Source organism: Macaca mulatta, chromosome 18 (genome assembly GCF_049350105.2).
Source record: "Macaca mulatta isolate MMU2019108-1 chromosome 18, T2T-MMU8v2.0, whole genome shotgun sequence".
Lineage (NCBI taxonomy): Eukaryota > Metazoa > Chordata > Mammalia > Primates > Cercopithecidae > Macaca > Macaca mulatta.
Window position 1 is genome coordinate 53,205,638 of NC_133423.1, and position 17,072 is coordinate 53,222,709.

Here is a 17,072-nt window from a genome sequence, read left to right on the forward strand (position 1 = left end):
TTCTAAATTTTGTAACAGCTCTTGCAATAGGTAAGTTTTAAGAAGTCTTCTTCAGTTTTCAACTGTGTGTTTGAACCACTCTAAACCTTTTAAACAGAAATCATTCATCATCACTCATGAGTCTATGGTTGCCTGTGGGTATTATCTGATATAGAAAGGGATTGACTGGAGTATATTGGGCATTTATTGTATTTGTGACTAATTGGCTGGCTCAGACTTACTTTTCTCGTGGTGATGACAGATATGCAAGAGGGAAAGCTAAAGCACACAAGTCCTCTTAGGCCCAGACTCAGAAGTGATACACCATCTCTTTAAACTCATTCTATTGGCCAAATAATCAGGTGGGGAATTACACTTTTGTCCAGAGCAAAGTCAAAGGGTGGAAAAATACATTCTGCCTTTACGGAACACATTCTAAAGTTGCATGGCAAAGGGCATGTATATAAGGTGAGGTGAAAAATTTGAGTAAATAATGAAGACTACCAAGAGTCTTATCTTCATTTAAAAATTCGTATGCAGTTTTCTTTTCCTTATAGTAAAGCACACCTATGAGTATTACTCCTTTTTTAAAAAAAATTTATCTTTGATCAAAATATAAGATAACCAGATTAAATGGATATCAATAGATATGTTGTGTTAATTGGCCTTAGCTAGAGTCACTGTCTAACAGGCATTCATGTAATGTGGCTTAGTGGAACTGAATTGCAATTGTTGCCATTCTTCCTTACCTGGCTCTCTGTCTCTCAAGATAGATGAGGTTCCTGTGATATTCTAGAGCCCAGAATATTCTGCTTCTAGGACTTTTGCTGTTGTCATCCTGCTTAAACTATGTTTAAGAACAGCATCTTCCAGAATGTAATGTACCTCCACCATCTCTCTGTGCTTCCTACCTACTCATCACATTATCCTTTGCTCTTTTGTTGTCTATGACTTACCCATTTAAAGCAGGTGTAAGAAAAGATATATTGTTAGAAAAATTGAAAGAATAAGAAAACTACCCAAGGTTCTATCTTAAGATAAATAGGAGTTGCAAAGAAAGTGGCAGATATGCAGAAATTTTGCATTTTGAATTCAAAATGAACTTAAATGGAATAGGATGAAAGGTTTTTCTATATATGTTAAACAGTCTCTCTAGCTGCTCAGCATGGGCTCAATACTATCCAATACTTCATAGGATTTATCTTCAGATACTAATATTTGACTGAATTTTTCAATCCTAGCTTTAGCCATAATTGTGAATTATCATCTTTTCTGGTGCCCTCATAGGAATTATATATGTAATTTGAGAGTGCCTATATAAGGGGCTATTTTCCAAACACAATTTTAAAACAGTAGTCAAAATCCATAAAGGGATTAAGTTCTGACTGGCTAAAATGAGCTTAATTATTTGACTAACATATTCAGAGTCACTTGAGTGGTATGCTTCTTAAAGGTATGGAAAAGGCTCTCCCTGTCCCTCATATCTCCTAGGACAGTTCACAGTAATGTCCATGAAAAATCATATTAAGACCTACCAGTACAAAACTATCATTTAAAGCATGAACAAATTTACTGTAGAGATCATCTTTGAATAATGGGTGAGGTGGGGGGCAAAGAGTGAATATTGTCTCAGGGCAATGAGCAGTCAAATAATTTTCATAGCAACTGGTAAGGTTGGGGTATATTCAGTCAATAATCATGTTAAATTGTTAAAATATCTCTACATATAGAAAAAGAGTAAGGTTATGAGATTTCTTATGGTGTCTACCATGTGGCTAGAATATAGGTATTTTAATGGCCTGGACTACCACTGGATGTGTTCTAGGTCAGGATAACACAATAAATGTTTGCTGACTCCATGAAATCAAAATTATGTTGTACTGTTGTACATCTTCTCAGAGTTCTTCCATTCCAGTGCTGTTCTAGCTAACAGGATATAACATATCAACCTCATCTTAATATCAAAAGGTCAAAGTATGGTTTCAGCCTTTACCATACCTATCAACTTTGATCACAGAACCTGAAATTTCTGTTATTAGTCATTGAAAAATGGTCACCACGATGAAATCAAGGACAAGTGTTGGAAGGGTAGGTTTGGAATGATGATAAAAGTGGACCAAGCAGGAAAAGGAAAACAGGGAATTGATATAATTCAAGGGTGGTTTAACATAAGGAAATACATTAGTACAATATCCTGCATTAATACAAAAAAGGGAAAAATACATGATCATATTAATTCACATAGAAAGGGCATTTGACAAAATCCAACACCCTTTCATGACAAAAACACTCAAAAAACTAGAAAGTGAAGGAAATATTCAACATGATAAAGGACATTTATAGAAACCCACAACTAACTTCGCAGGATATTTATAGAAACCCACAACTAACATCATACCGAATGCAAACTGAAAGCTTTTTACCTAAGATTAGAAAGACAAAGATGACCACATTTGCCTCTGCTATTTAGAATTTTACTGGAAGTTCTACACAGAGAAAGTAGAGAGAGTAGACAACAAAAATAATAAAAGGCAAAGGCAACTGAGTTGGAATCAAAGAAGTAAAACTACCTCTATTTACAGATGACACAATCTTACATGTAAAAAGTCCCAAATAATTCATAAGAGAGTTACTAGAGCTAATAAACAAATTTAGAAAATTTTTAAGTTGCAAGATCGACACACAAAATCAGTTGTGTTTCCATACACAATGAACAATCTGAGAAGAATATTGAGAAAACAATTGCATTTATGATAACATTCAAAAAGATAAAATACATGGGAATAAATTTAATCTAGGGGTAAAAGATGTGTACTCTGAAAACTACAAAATGTTACTTTAAAAAGACAGCGTAGATAAATAGAAGTTCATTTTATGTTCATGGGTTGAAAGACTTAATATTATTAAGATCTCAATACTACCGAAAGCAATCTACAGATTTCACACAATTCCTAGAAATATTCCAATAGCCTATTTTTTTTTTTGGCAGAAGTGGTGAAGGTGATTCTAAAAATCCTATGAAATTGCAAGGGGAACTAATTAGCCAAAACATTCTTAAAAAAGGAGAATATTGTTGGAAGACTTACATTTCTCCATTTCAAAATTTACTATAATGCTGCATTAATCAAAACAATATGTCACTGCTATAAATATAGCCATAGAAATCAATGGAATAGAATTGGGAGTCCAGAAACAAAATCATACACATATAAGCCGGGCACGGTGGCTTATGTCTGTAATCTCAGCACTTTGGGAGGCTGAGGTGGGCGGATAACCTGAAGTCAGCAGTTTGAGACCAGCCTGGCCAACATGGCAAAACCCCATCTCTATTAAAAATATGAAAATTAGTTGTACGTGGTGGTGCACACCTGTAATCCCAGCTACTCAGGCAGCTGAGGCATGAGAATCACTTGAATCCAGGAGAAGAAGGTTGCAGTGAGCCGAGATTGTGCCACTGCACTTCAGCCTGGGTGACAGAGCGAGACTCTGTCTCAAAACAATAAAACAAAAACAAAAAACATACACATATAGTCAATTGACTTTTGACAAAGATGCAAAGTAGATTTATTAAATGTAAAAGGAAAGAATAGTCTTTTCAACACATTTTGCTTACATGTGTTTGCTTTTCAACACATGTAAAAGAATAAATTTGGATTTCTACCTCACATCACATGCAAATATTAACAAAATATGGAACAATGACTAAATATAAGAACTAAAATTATAATAATCTTACAAGAAAACATAGGCTATATCTTCATAACCTTAAACTTAGCAATGGAATTTTAAATATGACATATAAAGCATAAACAAAAAAATTAGACTTCATCAAAACAAAAAATACAACTTTTATTTATTAATACACATTATCAAGAAAGTAAGATGACCTACAGAATGGGAGAAAATAGTTGGAACTCATATATCTGTAAAGTGTTTGGTCTTCAGAATATATATTTATAATTCCTACGACTCAACAACAAAAAGACTAACCCAAATGAAGAATAAGCAATTGATTTGAATAGATATTTGTTGAAAGAAAACATAAAAATCACCAGTAAGCACAAGAAAAGATGCTCAAGATCACTAATCACCAGGGAAATGCAAATCAAACCCACCATACTACTTAACACCTACTAGGATGGCTATAATAAGGAAAAAAAGGAAAATAACAAGTGTTGGCAAGGATATGAAGATATTGGAACCCTTTTGTACACTGATGGTAATGTGATAGGGTGCAACTGCTGTATAAAACAGTTTGGCCATTCCTCAAATAGTTAAACACAGAATTCTCAGACACAAAAGAACAAATATTGTGATACCATGTATATGAAATACAGTCACACATAGCTTAATGACACAGATACACTATGAGACATGTGTTGTTAGGTTATTTCACTGTTGTGTGAACACCATAGAGTGTATTTACTCAAATCTAGATGGTTAGCCTGGTACATACCTAGGCTATATAGTACAGCCTATTGCTCCTAGGCCACAAACCTGTGCAGCATACTGTACTGAATACTGTAGGCAGTTGTAACACAATGGTAAGAATTTGTTTATCTAAAATAGAAAAGGAATTAAGGTGAGGTGAGGTAAAAATACAGTATTATAATTCTGTAGAATCACTGTGGTATATATGGTTCATCACTGACCAAAGTGTTGCTATGTAGCACATGACTGTATACAGAATAGGCACATTCATAAATACCGCAAATAGATTAGAGGTTTCTAGGAGATGGGATAAAGGGGAGTGAAGAGTTGTTATTTAATACATACAGAGTGGCCGGGCGCGGTGGCTCAAGCCTGTATCCCAGCACTTTGGGAGGCTGAGACGGGTGGATCACGAGGTTAGGAGATCGAGACCATCCTGGCTAACACAATGAAACCCCGTCTCTACTAAAAATACAAAAAAATTAGCCGGGCGAGGTGGCGGGCGCCTGTAGTCCCAGCTACTCGGGAGGCTGAGGCAGGAGAATGGCGTAAACCCGGGAGGCGGAGCTTGCAGTGAGCCGAGATAGCGCCACTGCACTCCAGCCTGGGCAACAGAGCGAGACTCTGTCTCAAAAAAAAAAAAATAATAATAATAATAATAATAATAATACATACAGAGTTTTTGTTTAAGATGTTTAACACGTTTAAGAAGTTTTTGGAAAAAGTGGTAAAGTTTATACAACATTGTGAATGTAATTACACTGAATTGTACACTTAAAGATAGCTAAAAATGTAAAATTTTGTTATGTATATTTCAGCATAATTTCAAAAATTACATAGTAAATTGGATTCTAATAATATGCCACTTTATAGAGCAGTTACTCCTTGATAACAAGAACCTAACAAAGTGGCTGATTCAAGAAAGGTCTTGAATTTGGTAAGTGTAAATTAGTAACTGTCCAGTTATAGAATAAATGAATGACTGTGTATATGATGATTGTGATATTTCTATATAAAGGAAGTGGGTAGGTGTATATGGATTCCTGGTATATCTACAACTATAAAGACTATATGATACCATGCATTTTGCAATTTGCCTCACATAATATTTTTGGAAATTAAATTATATTGTAATAATTTGGAATGCTATATAATATATATTCCAGAACTGAACGGTAGAGAAACTGATACATGAAAAAAATTATTTTATAATATTAATCATAAGATCCCATATTAATATATTTGCTAAACTTTTCTCCAATAAAAACAGCTTTCACATATTTCATTTAATCCTACAAATAACTGCATTGGATTAGTTGGTTATAAATTATTACACTCATCAAAAACAAGAGTAAGCTAAAGTCAAGATAAATTCAGCGATTTATCAAAATCTTTTAGTAAATTAATGGCAGAGGTAGGGCAAGAACTCACATAGCTAAAATTAAGATAAGTTGCCAAGAAATTCTAATCCCAGAGTCTATACGTTAATGGAGAAGGTTGAGTATTTATGAATTTCTGTGAGAAGGAAGACTCTGTGAGAGGCTCTGTGAGATGGCCCTGTTCTCAAGTACCCTTTCCCTAAGGAGTTACCTTATGGCTGGCATGTGCAACCATCAGAAAAGACAGCGATCAAGGGATGGCTATGGCATGTAGCATGTAGAGCTAATAAACAAATTTTATTTGGAGCATATACAGAGCATGCTTCCCTCTGCAGCTAGCACGAGCTACAGTGAAAAACCAGCCATTAACTGGTGTTCCCTGAGCAGTCTAATTCTCCCCTTCAGGATCCGTGGCATATTAGGAAATGGGGAATCAAAAGGAGTGGCGATGCAAATGTAACTTTCACTGGGGAAGTCAAAGAAGGTCTGTGTAAAATGGTTTCCAGGTACATGGGTTTGAGGTGAGGCAATATGTTAAATCACTTAAAGCTAAGTATGAAACCTTAAATTCTAGGATGGAGGTTTAGGAACCACACCTTCAGGCAATGCTCTATTCTCTGAGGCAAGGAGCAGATACAGTGATTAAATCACATCATTTCCAGAATCCAATTGTCTGCTTTCAAATCCCAAACTCAGTCTCCTAAGTCCTCTGCCACAATACCTGACAGAACTCCCCATTGCCAGGAATGATTGGCAATGGTAGGAGTGTCTACTCTTTTTCAATATAACTGCTTTTTGACTCCTCCTCTTCTTGTTTTCACTCCTCCATATCTTCTCTCTTACAGCCACACTGTCCCATCAGCATGCTCCCTCCTCTTTTTAAAATTTTTTTCTTCTTCCTTTCTTCTGTGTCATTCTGTATTTTCTTTCAATAAAACTTTTGTCTCTTGACTAAACCATATGTCTCATTTCCCTTCAGTTACAATGCTATGCAAATCTGCCTCACCTAGGTTGTACTTTGCAGCTTTTACTATAACTGATTGCACGATAAATATCTCATGATGCTATTTGTTGACATTCATGCCTCCAGTGTGGTTGCATGTTCTCTTGAGCAGTTACACCGAGACCATTCACTAATGAATATGATTCTCGCCATATGTGATCAGGAACATCCAGAGCAAGTTTTTAAAAATGTGCATAATATCTATATCATATCTTATTTTGAAATGGTTTCCAATCTGATGCTTTTCACCATCTAATCTTAGGCCAAATGTCATTAGACCTTGGGATACATTTTCGTGTGCTTCTCTCTCTGAAATGTTCCTGGCTATAAACTAACTATTCTAAAATCTGTGATTAGGTGCAGTGTTATATAAGCCCGGGCCAATATGAAGGAAATGTCACTCGAAGATAAGTCTGGAAGATGAGGAGTTAATGACACAGAAATATTTCTCTGGCATTATTGCCCTCAAATAAGAAGGTATAGCCAAAAACAGCACACCTGAACCAAGAAACGTCTTTTTTAGTCAGCTTCATTATAATCGAACAACGTAAGTTACACCCAAAAGCTGCCTCTCTCTGGGTCTTGGTTTTGGCATCTGTAAAATGAGAAGGCTCAGATCACATGTCTTTATACTGTACTCTGCAGGGTGCCAGAGGTCTTCAGGGGTTGCTCAGGGTGCTGGGGGCAAATTAAGAAAAAGAGATGGTGTGTAGGCACTTGGCTAAAGACAAAGTGGAACTGAAATGCCACCCAGAGCAGTTTTTGTATATTTTGGTCCCCAGTAAGATGCCTGTATTAGTCCATTCTCACACTGCTATGAAGAAATAGCTGAGACTGGGTAATTTATAAAGGAAAGAGGTTTAATTGACTTACAGTTCTGCGTTGCTGGAGAGGCCTCAGGAAGGTTACAATCATGATGGAAGGCAAAAGAGAAGCAGGCACCTTCTTCACAGGGCAGCAGGATGGAGTCAGTGCAAGCAGGGGGAATGCTAGATGCTTATAAAACCGTCAGGTCTCATGAGAACTCACTATCACGAGAACAATGTGGGGGAAATTGCCCCCATAAGCCAATTATCTACACCTAGTCTCGCCTTTAACATGTGGGGATTATGAGGATCACAATTTGAGGTGAGATTTGGGTGGGGACACAGAGCCAAACTATATCAATATCCTTTGAGAAAGATCACTATTTTTAAAAGTTTGTAAACTACAAGTCAAAATAGTGCAGCAGACTTTGCCTAACCATATAAACTGAAATAAATTGCTTTACATTAAAATATTAATTTATACTTTTTTTTTTAAAAAAAATGCTGCCAGATGCCTCTTTTGTCTGCAGTATTCCAGGGCATTAAACATGAGTAACAGACTGCCTTTCTTAACCTCCCTCTCTGGCCTATGTTCCAGTTTATTATGAAGGAGAAAGATAAACCAATTCCAATCCATCTATCCCAGTGCTATTCACAGCCAAGCAATAACAATTATCTCTGTCTTTACATTTTCTCCCATCTCTTGCTATTTCTTATACAGTAATGAATTGTAACAGCTACTTCTTGCTGACTTCTCTCCCATATAATTAATGTCCTAAGATATTCTATTTACTGGTGAAGCAGTTTGAATCAAGAAGTGATTACTTTTAGGGTAAACAGAGCTGCTAAACCCTCTCCACAAACAAAGCTGACAGCAGTTTTATTTTTAAAATAATCAAATTGAAATCCCCAAAACATTCGAGTTTGGAACTTCTTATTTATTATGTGTATGTAGGTATTTTATGTGTGTGAAAAGTATATTAATATTTAGAACAGACAATAGAAAAGTACATAGATCTCTGGAAAGAAATGGCTTACAAAAATCCATAACAATGTGATCCACTCAGGTTTTCTTGTTAGGCCTCACTGTAAGCCTTCACATCAGGTGAAAATAACAGAGAAGAGAGATTGTTTGTTTAAGAACATAGATTCAATCCTTGAAAATATCAGAATTAGATATTGGACTTTCTGTGTTGGGGAGAAAAAAAAAATTGTCTAGAATCAAGACTCCCATAATCTTTGAATAGAAAGAAAGAAAAAGGAAATGCTATTGTCAAAAATGTTGCAGTGTGGAGTTTAATCTAGCCAAGAAGAGGTCTCAAGGTTTCATTTTCCCTATATTGAAAGAAGTATTATCCATAGCATTAGTCACAGCTATCAATTGAATAATATATGCCACTGGGTGACCGGTTGATTGCTCTGATGACCACATCTTAAAGTCTAGCCATTGTTTTTATAAGCGCCACAGTACCAGTCCCAGCTGCTCATCTCAATGGACTCCCACTGCTTCAGGATTCCATGCCCCTTCCAGTGCATCCTTTTTTAATATTGCAGGCTTTTGCCTTCGGCCTGTACTTCAAACACATTCCCTCAGATTTCTGTTCTATTAGGGATCATTTAGTGGTCTCAAAGCAATTCTCCAAACTTGAAACTTCATGGTAGTTTTGAATTTCTTTCTCTCTTGACTTCTCTAATTCAATAGTTAATTCATTTTGATTATTTTACACATTTTTCCCTTTCCAATCCTGTCCACGTTCATCTTTTCATTACCTCAAATGTGAATAGAGAAATGACCTTCTAAACAACCCCCTTGTCAATATGCATTGCCCTCTTCACTTCATGCAATGCCTCACTCCTAGATTAATCTGAAATCTTCTCTAATCAAGCATCAGAACTAGTGACATTCAGAAAATGGAGAGATTATTGACAGCAGAGCAGTTAAGGAAGATAACCCTGAGGAGATGGGCCTTAAAGTATGAATCGAGAGGATGTAGATAATCAGAGCAGAGGTTGGAAACCGTCCTCAGAAAAAGGAAGCACATCAAGAAAGCCATGGATGGTGAGCTTCAATAGCGCTCCTTGGATTGTTTCCAACCCTTCTAGCTGCCCTGACTTAACGCAAATTCAACTCATTTACAACTCCCTGACAGACATGCTCTTTTGCAAGGACAGAGAAAAGGTTTGACAGCGTGGCTTTTTTGAATGCCATCATTGCCCCCACATGCGACCTTGTCATATTTGCATATTGCTTCACAGGGAATCCGAACTTATTTTCTAAACTATATCCTCAGCAACAGGTACACTAGTCCAGTCATACTCCACATACCGTAATTCTTTCCCATTGATCATTCTGTTGATTCATCTACAAGTTCCCTTTTTCCCAGTTCTGGTCTCTAACCTTATGAAATTTTACTCCAGATGGGAATTTCCTTTCACCTAGCTGTTGTTCTACACTAATCAGGCAAAATGAATGAGCTGCCTTATATTGTTAGTTACTTTTTAACATTGTTTTATGCATATATCAAGCTTGTCTAACCCACGGCTCATGCACGCAGCCCAGAACAGCTTTGAATGCAGCCCAACATAAATGTGTAAACTTCCTTTAAAAATTATGATTTTTTTTGCAATTTTAAAAAACTCATCAGCTATCATTAGTGTTAGTGTATTTTTTCCAGCGTGGCCCAGGAAAGCCAAAAGATTGGACATCCCTGCCATATATAGTTTTAAATTATAAGACACCTTGGTTCACTAGCTATTTGTAATAGGATAAAGGATGAATTCCCAGACTCTATACCTTGTGTGTTACTGAAAAACCAAAGTAAAAGTTTCCAAAAATTTGTTCTTAAAGTAAAAGGTGAATAATTAAATATCTCAGGATGTATATAGTAACATAGACTACTATATGTTGGTGATAAAGAATTCTAGCAGTTCAGTTAATCAGTCTAGTCAGTTGTTTAGATGAGTTACCACCAACAAACACACTCCTACCAAGAACTTCATTGTTAGTCGTAAATCTAAATGAACTTATAGCTTTTAAGACTGTAGCCTAACTAAAGGTCTAATTTTTATTTTTTAAATTTTTTTGGTACCAAAATAAATTACTTCTGGAAAAAGTGTTCTACAGGCCCAATTCTACAGTTTCTGTAAAATTGAGACCAGCCAGCTTGTGACTGGTCTCTATAGGTATGCAGTTGCTCCACTAAGTCTAAGTAAGTAAAATAATGGGCTGAAAACGCCATGAGCTAGACTTTAGACAGCATCGATGAGTAGAAATAGTCATTTATCATGGATGATTATGACAGCAATGGATATTATAAGCAGGAAGAAAAAGAACTGGAAAGCTGGATTTTAAGATTTTATGAAGAAATGGACTTTAGCTACAAACTTAGGCTATGTGTCTTTAGTCCTGAGGATAGAATTATTTTCCTAGTCATAGTGTTTTCCTTCCTGGGGGAGAGATGATCATGAGTTTCCGGAAGACAAGAGGGAATTTTGGCTGTGAACATGCGTCTGTATGTGTAGTAAGGATTAAATCAGGTCAATTTGATTACCAACACTAGGATGCATAAGGGATTTTTATTTTATCCTTCTTTATCTCATATTATCCTAGTCACTTATACAGTATCTTGTACGTAGATGTAAAAATAAGTACATTGTTTTCATTGTTGAACTATAATTTCTTTTGCTAAGTTATTCTTAATTATCACATCTATCCCCACCAAAATAAATAATAACTTAGGCGTTAGAGGTGTGTCTAGAGAGGGACTTATTAAACCATCACTGGTTGTCATAGTCTCTATCATGCAATCAATACTAGGGATTGCTGGCTTGGACTGTGAAGCAGAAAACGTGGGATGTGGGCCTCCATCTGCCATTTGGCAAGTGTATGATCTTCATGAAATCATTGAGCTTTTATGAACCTCTTTAGCTGTTTGAGAGGTTTGGTCCAAACAATTTCTCCTTATTCCTTCCATTTCGGCAATTTTGATAATCCATGAAAATAGTATGTGTGTGATTTCAGGAGTCTATTTTTTGGTGAGGAAGTCGTATGAACAATTTTATGGCATGTTATACTACATTTGTTTTCTATATTCACCGTGTGTATGCTAAATCTGTTTGACATAGTTAAACCTTTTAATATCAAAGTCAATTCACAGTTCTTTACAAACTAATTTTAGCCTATTTTTACAGTTTCTTAGGGTCACCAGTCTTTAAAGTCTTCTGTCCAGTCAATATGGTTCCTTTACCATTTTCAAGTTAAATCTCACTATACCTCAGTTGTGGCAAGTACTGGGTCATTTGCTTGGAGCAGTCATCCCACTTAATTCATCTAATAACTATAACAATGGTTAAATCGTCATTAAATCACAAAATTGTTTATTTAAAATATTTATTTTGAAATTTTGAATGAAAGATTGTGTTTATTTTGTAAACATATACAGTGCTTACTCTTTGCCAAGCACTGTTCTAAGCCATTTGCAAATATTACAAATATTAATTCCTTCATTTTGTTTCTTAAAGTAGTGAATACGTAGTTCTGCAGTGAAATTTTGTCTTTTATTACGATGCCTTTCACATCTAATGTATAAGAGTTCTGATAAATGCCATAGTATTCATCTGTGCTACAAAATGATTCAATAAGAGGAACCATAAAACCTTGGAGCTTCCCTTTATCTGCTTATCTTCTATGTACTCTCATTGAGTACCCATATGAAGAAGATCTCCATATATATATACAGAGAAAAGCTTGCCTCAAATCTTGGAAGATCAAGAAAACACTCATAATACAAACTTTTTTGAGCCCAAAATGGGAAGCGTAACTTTTCATAAAATATTTCCTTCAACTGTAACATATGAAATGTTATTTTTAATATTACAATTTTATTTATCCAATATGTGTTGACTTATCTAAAATAAAATTTAAATACCTCTGTATTTCAGTTACAGTTTTGTTGAGATCTAAGTATGGGCAAGTCACTTGCTAATCTTTGAGTGCCTATAGCTTCTGTAAACTTAAAATCTAGTGAGTTGATGCATCTGCATAACTATGGCCTAATTCAATAAATGAAGAGTGTCATAAAGGAAAGTGCTTTGGGAAAGAAAAGAAGGGACACATTCTATGGTGCTGAAGAAAGACGAGAAAAACCTGCAAAAAGGTGCTAGCATTTGACCTGAATTTAGAAGGGTTAGTGTATAGGAGGGAGTAGGATAGGAATGTCAGCATTGAAGAAAAACATCAAAGCGTGTGTTCATGAGGTAGCTGACCCTTTGAAGGAAACATAAGTACCCAGGTGAGATGTGGCCAGTAGAAGTGTGAAATGGGTCAGGTAAGATAAGACCAAAGAGCTCTCCTTGGGCCAATTTGTTTAGGACCCTGGGCTTTATTCTGTGAGCACTGGGACATTATTCTACATTTGGATTAGAAATGGAATCACAGGTTCTCCTTACACTCCTTGGAGGTCCAGGAGCACAAGAAGGAATGTGCCTACAAGGTTAGAATTTCAAGCATTTCTCACTAATTCTCAAATGTGTAAGAATTGGCTTATCATATTTCTGGCTAAGAGCAAGCACTATTAGTGGAATGGGAGACTATTTTGGAAGGAAAAGCACTGCCTACATTGATTATATGCAGAAATAGGGTAGCATGGGCTTTACAAGAGACCTAGGGGTCCATGGTAGAAACTACTGAGTGAAAAGTAACCCAGACAGGAAGGCTGGTGGGGCTCTGCTTATAACCCTGGCCATTTCCATTGGCATCAGCTTTGTACCTATGTGCTAACAGTTCTTAAAAGACTCTTGAGTAAACTGCTAGTACTCTCTCAAAACAGTGCTCATTAAATTATATAAAAAAGTAAACCTCACCAATAAATTAAAATAAATTTTATTAATATGCTTATTCTTTTGATTCATTGTTCTGGTGACTGAGATAGAGCGAACATAGGTGGAACAATTCATTTCACGAAGGAGAACACTCTGCATTGTCACCTTCAGATCGACTTACAGGCAGAGACTGACTGAAGGCAAAGGCAGATGCTAATATCTTTCCCATGTAGGGTTTGTTTTGCAATGCTCTCATTTGAACTGATTAAGTGTCATTATTAAACAAGCTGAATGAACTTCGCCTGTATGGAAAGGCACATTGAGCATCCATACTAACTCTTTTAGTTAGTATAGATCTTCATCTGCGGCTCATGTATCTCATAGATTATATACATGTAATGCCATAAAGAAAGAGAAACTAGTAGTGACTCCATTCACATTTTCAAACTCACCACATTTATGCTCACATTAGATGCTATCTCTTAATTAGGTCCATGAACAGGTAAAACTATTTCTATTACCACAGGTGTATTTTTTTCTTCACTTTTAACTTTTCTCTGATTTAACAGAGTAATCCATGTTTCTTTAAAAAAAATTGGAAATAACAGAATGAAAATAATCAGCAGAAACAAAGCAAATCACACACAACATATTAGCCTGAATAAAAATAAATTGTGGAATACTTCACAGGTCGATCTTAATATCACACTTTCACTAAAGTTATCCTCCGTTAATATGAGCATTTACTAAATATTTATTGTGCAAATTTTATGTGCCAAACATTGTGTATAGATGACTATAACATATCCCTGCATTTTAGGGAATTACTGTCTGGATAGAGAGAAAGATATATAAAAAACAGTTTACAGCACAACATAACATGTGCTATGATACCGGTATGCTGCTTGCCAGGATCGGGGCATATTATAGAGGCGTGAGGCATTCAGATGCCATGTGGACTAAGACGCAGGGTCTCTGGAAGGATGATACACAAGTGATTCATGCCAATTTACAAATCCTAGTCATGTTTCTAAAAGTAAATCTTGGTTTTGACTTAGAATTATATTATTAGCTAGATTCCATATACTGCATACCAGGTTTGGTCATATGTAATTATTTAATGTTTCCAAAAGTGAAATTCATCCTTAGCATATCTTAGAATATTCAAAGAGCATTCCACAGGCTCTGAAAGCCATTATGCCATTTGTGGTTGCTTTACTTATCAGAAAGGGATTGCTTTACTTATATGTAACCAGATATTAAAGAACAATTTAAAGCATGGTTGTAGTATCCTCACTTCATTAAAGATAAGTCAAAGAGTAATTTTAAAAGGACTTCTACAAAGAATGTAACAGTTCTATAGGATTTAGAAACAAGAAATTCTCAAGGGCAGTGGCATATTTATATGAAAGAGCAGAGTACTTGGCAATGGGTGGAAAAGAGAGACTAGGTAACAGGTGGAAGGTAACAGATATGCAGCTTTTCTTGGTAATATGGAGGAGAGAGAGAAGCATTCACTTTCCTCCAAGTTTTTTCAGACTTCTCTACCAGCAACAGACAAGTAATAATTTTAGATCACCTACTGCCAGCTGGAGAAGATCTGATTAGAGATTGGATTGGCCTAACGAAGACCCTTTCCATCTCTCAGCCTCAGCAGTTCTGCAGGTCACATTGATTTCTTTATGGGCATGTCAAGTAAAGAGATATCCTGTGCATAAGGAAGAAGCAGGTTCACCCTGAAAGACTTGCATTTAAGGCCAGAGAGCAAGTCTTGCTTTCCAGGGCAAGATTAATAGATAAGGGCAAAGCGCTAAACAGTCAGGCAAATCCACAGCCACGAGTCTCAAGTGGAGAAAAGTGGAATCAAAGGCCAAGGGAAATCACACTTAGCCAAGTTAAGGGTAAGAGATGTATCAGGGCAAGGCATTCTAAAGGCAACTGGAGACTCAGTCCCAGGACTGAAGTCATACCCCGTGCGGCGGCTGCCAAACCTTTCACCACAACTCTTGCTTGTAAAATGGAGAGAATGATGCCAATGTACAAATAAACTCAAGAGAATCATAAACACAGAGAGCTTGTTGGAGCTATATAACCCTTTGTAGCAAAGTTACTATCTAGGGATAAGAATGGGAAAAGCAATAAAGGAGGGAGAAACTGTAGAAAACATAGAAGCACTTAATAGCTATGTATTGTCAAGCTACTGAAGTCAGCTACAATGATAAATTGAATTATCCTAACAGTGTGAAAAATTTCTTCCACAGTGCAGACCCATTATATATTTCTTATCTGATTTTCCATAATTTTCTCTATAGACCACACGATGTCCTGAAAATTCTTCCACAATATCTAACCAACACTTTCCAGAAAAACTTCATTTCTCTCCATGTACCAATGTTTTTGGGTCCAGCCCAATTCCTGTCTCTTCAGTGAAGCCTTCTTTAATTTTACCAATAAATAATAGCTCTCTTTTTTTAATACCTTTGGTAGTTATTATTTGAATAAGTTACTTGGTGGTTATGATGTTAACCCATATCTCTCTCAACACAATTCTATGCCTCTTGGTGGTCAGACCCATGGCTCATGTAAACCCTCAGAAAACTGAATATATTGAAATTGTGTATTAAAAAGAGCAAAAGGGATTTACTGTCAATTTATCATTATATTTTTATTTTGGGCCATAATATTCAAATAAATTATGTTTCTATAAATATCTATACAATTTATTTTAAATTTTATTTAAGAAGTTACCTTATGTCTTAACCTCATTTTAATTATTATAGATGCAAAATAGAATTTTAAAACTTATGACCGGACATCTTTTCAAGATATTCCCTGGCTTATTTCCTTATCATCATAGAACTCCTGATGTACTTAGTATGATGTCTTGTTCAAAATACCTGTTCAATAAACATTGGTAGAGGATGGGTCATATGCAATCCCATTGAGAAACAGCTCCTGCTTGCCCTGATGTTTTATAAAAGGGTAGACTTGCCATTTGTCGTGTGAGCAGGACTTCATTGCCTGAACAGTCTTCACTCACTCCTCAGCTATAATGCTCTGGACTGATCTCCACCTTTGGTTCTCTCCTTATACCTTGCCACTTTGGTGTCACATCCTTTATTATGATTCCCAACTACAAACCTGCCTGTTTCTTATGCCTCTGATTCCAAGTCCTGCTTCTGGTGGTCAGAACTCCATTCAGAGGGGAAGAAATAGAATTCAGGTAGGTCTGTGGAAAGGTGATGACTGGTGCAGGCTGGGGCTACAGGCTGCTGAAGAATTACACATGGTGAGTGCATGGTTGCAGCAGAGGATCACAGGATATTCTGATACCCACACTGCTGACCAATCTTTAGGCTGCCAAAAAAACAGCAGCAGAGTCCCGTTCCTCCTCCAGTGTCCCTCAAGCACCCTCTGCTGAGAAAGGTTAACATTGTGCTGCTGTGAAGCAGAAATGCTTGAAGGAATTCCAATTACTGCAAATCATGTATTGAAGGGTGAATTAGAGCTAAGAGAAAATACTTTGATAACTGGAACAGCCCTGCTCCCATGTTAGAATAGGTGTTTATCTCATATGCAATAGGTGTTTTACTCAGGAAGTGTACGTCAATTGATTTTTTTTATGTCACAAACTATTTCAACCACATTAGTGAA